At 35.7% G+C, this 7,489-nt stretch overlaps 1 long non-coding RNA gene across 1 annotated transcript; it reads left to right on the plus strand.

The window, feature by feature from the left end:
• Positions 1-403: 403 nt before the first annotated feature.
• Positions 404-3,467, plus strand: LOC108698245. Its single transcript, XR_001932599.2, has 2 exons — positions 404-1,993; positions 2,893-3,467. It is a non-coding gene; the product is annotated as an uncharacterized LOC108698245 (long non-coding RNA).
• The last annotated feature ends 4,022 nt before the right edge of the window (positions 3,468-7,489 follow it).

Raw genomic sequence — 7,489 nt, forward strand, 5'->3', positions numbered from 1 at the left:
TGCATCTTTCTGTAATTTGGATCTTCATACTAAAAAATCATGTAAACATTAATTAAACCTAAAAGGATGGTTTTGATTCCAATAAAGATTAATTATATGTTTGTTTGGATCTAGTACAAAGTATTGTTTTATTATTACATTGTTAAAACAGGTACTGTTTTATAATAACATTGTTAAAGGAGAAACAAAGTAATTTTATACTTGGGGGTGCTTCTTGGCTCTTTAAATTTCAAAGGGAAGCGCAGTAGAATGAAATAGCCTGCTTTTCCATCAAAGTTCGGCTTTTCACTCTATTGCGCGTGTGCATGAGCTGAAAGAAGAAGCAGAAAGAGGATCGATTTGTGGTATTTACTGGAAGAACCCCAGGTCAGTGCAGTTTTCTGCTGATAGGAGCACCAGCCTGGAGTGTCAGGTAAGTAAATACAATCACTTGGGGGTGCCTTACTTTTAGCACCCCAAGTATAAAATGTGTTTCCTTCTCCTTTAAAATAGGTTTCCGGATAACAGATCCCATACCTGTACTTTCAACACAAGTCTGCAGTGTATTTTTGCTAGCTAATGTAATAAAGGTTACAACATTTGCATCAAGTCTTTCCATAGCAACCAGTCAGGTGTTTGTAGGGCCCTGAGATTTCTGTGGTAGCTCCAGTGTGGACAAATATCTTTAGGATCATCAAGACAAGACATTGTTCAAGCACAACTGCAAAGTCTTCTAATGTTCTATTAGTTAAAAAATGCAAAGGCAGACTACAGCAACACGGTAGGCAGCAGGCAAAGACAGTTAGTCAGTAGTTAGTTCAGTATACAGATATACTGTTTAAAAGAAGTTATAAAAACCTTAAACAGTTATGGGATCCATTATCCAGGAACTCGGGATCCAGAAAGCTCTGAGTTAAGGAAAGAATGATTTCCTTTATCTCTGAAATAATAAAAAAGAACCTTGTACTTGATCCAAAGGGCCCTCCTAGCAGTCACAGGGGACCCCTTCCGATGCACAGCATCACGCCGCATCACATCTCTTTTTTCAAGGGGGGGGGCACTCGATTGGGTGGATCAGGCCAGGGCCCACTAGGTTTTTTCCCCCGTGTCTTGTAGGCCCAGTCCGATCCTACCTTACTGGAAGCAAAACCAGCTTATTCGGTTTATTTAAAGTTTACATGATTTTCTAGTAGACTTACTACTATGGGGTTCCATATTATGGAAAGATCTGTAAAAAAGAAAACCCCAGGTCTTCTGAACAATAGGTCCCTTACCTGTAAGATACCAAAGATTCTGGTTAAAAAAGTCTTCTAGAGATATTTCATTATCTGAGATAACACCCTAAACATTTGTCAGCCGTCAGCAGAACAGGAAAGGAAGTATTCAGATCACATTTCCACTTGCTGGAAATGAATTCTTACATAGACCATGATAATGTGTCAATGCACTCTGTCAGGAGGCATTCAGATTCATTCATGATTGTACTAGCCTTCCCTGTAGTATAGTCATGTGATTGTTCTGTTAACAAAAGTCCTTCATCCCTATATTTTTAAAGAACTTCTTGAAAAATACAGGAGTTAAACAAGTCATCCAAAACTTCAAGGGCGTAACTACAGATGAACTGCAGAAAGTATAGGGGCCCGACAAGGCCATAAATAATGAACCATTTCAACATATATTGGTAAAAAAGAACCTCTAGTTATGTTGGTGGCCATAAAATTCTTTTGCTGTGGGGCCCAGTAACATGTAGTTACACCACTGCAAAGTTTGTATGTATAAGAGATGGCTTGTTGGTCTTGGAAAACAGCAGAATAGAGCCCTTGAACATTTCAGCATAAAGGTGTTATCGTGGAAAAAAATGCATGGAATTTATAGAGCAGCACGATTAATGATTTGTCGGAGAGATATTGAATGCAATAGAAGATATAGTAAATGTTCCTGGCAGTGACTAATGTATAGAGCAGATAAACTGTCAGAATAGGAGGGTCCAATCCTGAAGGTGCCTTAACCAGAGGTGTATAGCCCTTGATGTAAAATCCATACCAGGGTCCTACCCTTTCTCTACTCCCCTTTTTACATGCCCCTTCCATCTGCCTTAATGGCAGCATTTACCACCCAATCATTTGTGGGTCCTTGGTGCATCACAATTGGCCTCTGGACGGGTCCCATCAGGGAGGCTCTGGTGCAATCCCACCATGTAGTTATGCACTGTATGCTTACAAGGATGTGAATAAAGGCAAACATTATAACTACTGTATCTACCAATTAGTGATGCTTAGAGGCTTATTTATCAAAATTAAAATGTCAAACTCAACCCGTTTTAAAAATGCACAAATGTCTACTTATTTATTAAAAGAGCCAGATATAAAAAGCACGAACAAATAAAAAGGAAAATCTGAAGAAGAAATGGGAAAGCTCAAAATCCTAATTTGCGTTGGAATTTTCATGCACTTTTTATTTCCAAAAACCCTATAAAAGCTCAAAGCAAATAAAGATTATACAATTTGCAAAGGACAGTTCCCACTGACTTCTTCATGGCCTCACCAGCTTTTAGATGGCGTAGTTTTATATTAGAGTTTTTTGTGTTTTTTACACTTCATAAATATTGAATTTTTCATGGTTTAGAGTAATTTGTTAAATACGCGATTTCTTGTACTAAAATGTTTGATCTAGGGTTAGAGATGGCTTGTTGGTCTTGGAAAACAGCAGAATAGAGCCCTTGAACATTTCAGCATAAAGGTGTTATCGTGGAAAAAAATGCATGGAATTTATAGAGCAGCACGATTAATGATTTGTCGGAGAGATATTGAATGCAATAGAAGATATAGTAAATGTTCCTGGCAGTGACTAATGTATAGAGCAGATAAACTGTCAGAATAGGAGGGTCCAATCCTGAAGGTGCCTTAACCAGAGGTGTATAGCCCCATGGTTTAGAGTAATTTGTTAAATACGCGATTTCTTGTACTAAAATGTTTGATCTAGGCAATTGAAAAATAAAAACATAAGTAAATTGGCCCCTCAATGCAGTGCAGCTAGCCCTGGTGCTAAATACTACATTGCTGATACACTTTGCTGGGCCAGGTGGGGTTCTAATTTTGTCAATGCTGACATAGAGTACCTTCAGTTTCATTGTTTGCCCTGTTTAGCTCAAAAAACTGATGTTTTCATGATTTATGTATATTAACATGCAAAAAGTTTGTTCAACATAAGCCGTATAGACTGAATATGTTAAACAAGGGGGTATACTGCATCTTTAATTACTTACATTTCATTTAATTCTGTGACTTTTAGCTCTGATTATGTTCAAGTCCTCTTACTGAAGAACACATGCGCTTCACAATGGGGTAATATTTCCATAAGGTGGCTTCTAGATATGTTTTAGGTTAACTTCATGCAGTTTATTTAGCTATACAGGGATCAGATTGCAGTTTGGTGCTCTGTTCACACATACGTTTTCTCTTATGTAATAAAACCCAAATGCTATTTTACTTAGGGATGAATGGCATTTTTTATTTGATTCTTTTTTCATAATTTGATAATAGTTGCATCAACTATATCAGAACCCTTCATTTTAAGTAATCTTACTGCTCATAATCACTAAAGACACATTCTGAATGTTATTTTTATGTTTTTAATTTGGATATAGCCCAATAGAATGGATTTAAAGAATCCATAATTATAAAGAAGGGTCTGAAAAGTTGGTTTTGCACATCCAGTGAATGGAAGATCAGAATAAAATGCTAGGGTGAGCAAATTTACTCCTATATAGTTTATAACCTTTAATAACAAAGTTTAAAGAAAATACATTGAGGAGTTTTTTATTCTACCAGTTTGTTCAAACAATGTCTCTTTGGCGTGACCAGCACCGACATGGTTTTCCCTTTGGGTTCAAGGTGGCCACTTGTGCTGCCTAAGTTTTTAAAACTTGAAGTTATTTGCGTAATTCAAGCAGATGGGATGATTTAAGTCACTCTTGGATGTAACACAAGAGGTACCATCTGATATAAGGTCTTCATTAACAAAAAGTATTCAGGGAATTCACAGACAAACTATGGGGCAATAGGGGAACTTCAAAAGGCTCTGTTTATGCCTCTGTGGTTAAATGAAGAAAATTATATCCAAGCAAAATAGAAAAAAGAAACAGATCCCTTGTCCAAGTCTTGGACGATACAATGTTACAAACAATAATACAATACAAGTAGATTACATTTACATCGAAGGGTCATTATTATTACAGCCCTATGATAACTTCTGTATATTAATATAAATACACAATAAAATGGTTGTGCAAAGGTTAGCAGTGCTACCTTGCATCACTGGGATCCTAGGTTTGATTCCAGCGAAGGGCACTATATGCAATGAGTCCTTGTAGATAATAAACATAGCTGTAGCAAGCAATGCCAGTCAGCAGCTGCAAAGGCAAACAAGGTTTTGAGATGAATTAAATGGTATATATTTGTGCAAGGAGAGGGCCATTCTTCCATTTTACAGAGCGCTGATAATTCTTCATCTGCCGTATGGTTTTGGGCTCCAGAGCTTAAATGGGACATTATTGAATTAGAGAGGGTCCAGAGAAGAGCAACTATGCTGGAGTCAGGAAGGAATTATTTTTCCATCTAAGGAGAGGCTTTTTTTGTCTTTCTATGGATCAACTAGCAGTTAGGCAGGTGTTGCTTAGACATAAAAGGTTAAACTCAATCAGCAAGTGTATTTTATCAATCTATGTTACCATGTATGCTATCCCTTTGTCTGTTTAATCCCTAGGATCAGATTTAATGTTTTAATTATCCCTAGGATCAAACTGAATGTGCTACATAATACCAGTCATATTGTTCTCCTGTTATGTTTACCCATAGGATATATAATTTGTTTCTGATCCTGTTTGACTTGCTCTTTAAACCCAGACATTCAACCTTGAAACACAGATCTGGCATGAGAAACTAAAGTATGCTCTCAACAAATGCTGTCATGTGCCACTTACAGATCCAGTATAATTTATTTTCTCTGACTTACAAAGCACACACAGCACCCCAATTACTTCTATAGGAAACAGTGTGTGGCAATGTGTACCAGATGTCTAAATAAAGTGGGCTTTAGCAGTAAAAACCACAAACAACGCCAGCTCCAGTGACTTTTCAAGGCTATCTCTGTGCGATTTTCTTCTGGAAATATAGAACTGACTCTACTGACTCTACTTGCCTATGAAGAATGGCAATGAAATTTCTCTGCCCCTTGCTACCCCATAAGAATGGCCATGCCGCCCTTCATTCCACCTTCACTAATTATGACTCTTTTGGCAAAACGACATTTGGGATGAAGAATTGTATATATTCAGGTGATTTTTTTTTTATCAGCCACAGCAAAAAAATTACATTTTCAGAAAAATAAATAAATAGAAATCTATATATATATATATATATATATATATATATATATATATATATATATATATATATATATATATATATATATATATATATTTATATCTGTATATATATATATCTGTATATATATTTTTCTATTTCACAAATTTTTCCTCAGGTTTGCTAACATTTTGGCTAAACAAAATGGGGCAGTTTCCCAAATCACTTATTAGGAAAGGTCAAAGGCAGGTCTTGATCAAAGCCCTGCATCTGTGTGTGCAACGTTTTAGCCTGTTTTGTTCATTTGAAATTTATTCCCTGGTACTTATCTAACTTTTTCGAATTAAAAAACAACAGAAGTCCTGTTCTGCTTTATGGCAGGTTGATCACCTTTAAATTAAATTTTAGTATGATGTAGAGAGTAATAGTCTGAGAAAATCAGCAATTTGTTATTTTTGAGTTTTTTAGCTTTTTATTAAGCAGCTCTCCTCTTTGTGATTTCAGCAATCTGGTTTATAGGGTCCAAATAAGTGGAGCGTGGAATATGAATAGGAGAGGACCTGAATAGAAAGATGAGTAATTAAAAATAAACAATATTAGAGCATTTGTTTTTAGATGGGGTCAATGACCCCCATTTGAAAGTTGAAAGAGTCAAAAAAGGCAAATAATTAGAAAACTTTAAAAAAGAAAAATTGAAGGCCAGTTGAAAAGTTCCTTAGAATTAGCCATTCTATAACATACTAAAAGTCAACTTATAGGTAAACCACTACTTTAATGGCCCAAAATCATTTCTTACACTGGTGGGAAATGTCAGCTAAAGAGGCTTAGGTGAGGCAATGTAAACAATGGTATTATAAACTATATGAATATGTGGAATCTAAACCTCTAATATAACAAAAAAAACAACACTTTCATATGGCATATTCTTGGCACTGTTAGCAATTATTGTATTACAGTGTATGTCAAGCACAACTTACAAGTGCAAATCTATTGAGCTAGATTGTTTGATTTGATTGTGAATTTACAGTTAAAAGGATGTCACTGAATGCACCTCAAAATCGAGGTTAGGGAAATAAAACCAAAATGTAAACCATTAGTTACACTGAAGTGCTTGTGCTTTATTATCAAACATACACCAAGCGCAGTGAAAAAGTGTTTTACAGAGGAAGCTTTTTAGAATATGGTAGATACCCACACTTTTACCAGTGATGATTTTGGTAGTTGATCATCCCTGTCAAAGGTTAGCAGGTCATCTTCAACATTCTCCTCCCAGCTGTCCTGTTTTCTGCAGGACAATGCCGGCTTTGACAGCTCAGCCTGCAGTCCTGGGTTTCTTATTCAAATGTCCCAAGTTTCTCTTTGATCTCGCCAGAAAAAACACTACGTTTCTGAAATATATAGTTAGTTAAAGGTTCTAGTGCAAGTAGGTCTATACCTGTGTCTAACTGCATATGTTTCAGAAACTTTATAATTTAACAACCTCCTTTCTAAATTTCTTAAAGGACTAATAATATAGAAATTATAATATTTAAACTTGAATGTTGGTCATTTCTATCCAGTTCCCAAGTAAAAGTAGACATGCTGGTTGCTTTTTTTGGAATTACTGGCCCTTCAGTCAATTCTTTTGCTTTGTCTTAGAAATATAATCAAAAGGTACTGTTTTATTAATCCCTGAAAGGGACAGAGTTTCTGACATCAAATTGGTGCTGCTTTTGTTAAGGTTAACAACATAATAAAGGTTTTATATTTTAGCTTCTTCACTGAGAACCGATGACCCCTTTTAAAGGTTAACTTGATTGAGGTTAAATTTGTTAAATTACTAGAGTGCCACTCTAAATTATGAGCAAACTGTCAATATATCGAGACCATTACAAATTATGCTAAAGGTCAGTATTAAAGACTCTGTGGGGATCTTTTACACAAAGGAATGTGCAGGGAACAATAATTAAGACTTTAAAAAAAAAAAGAAGTATCAACAATGGAAATGGTTTAGCAGTGTGACATCAACAACATTCAAGGGCAGATTGATCAAAATGTGAGTTTAGAGCGTATTCAATAAAAACATCCACATTCTATTCATTCCAATGGGATTCTTAGAACCATATCTATCAATGGGTGAAAGTTGGAACTCACCATTTGATAAATAC

The sequence above is a fragment of the Xenopus laevis genome, chromosome 8L (assembly GCF_017654675.1).
Source record: "Xenopus laevis strain J_2021 chromosome 8L, Xenopus_laevis_v10.1, whole genome shotgun sequence".
Lineage (NCBI taxonomy): Eukaryota > Metazoa > Chordata > Amphibia > Anura > Pipidae > Xenopus > Xenopus laevis.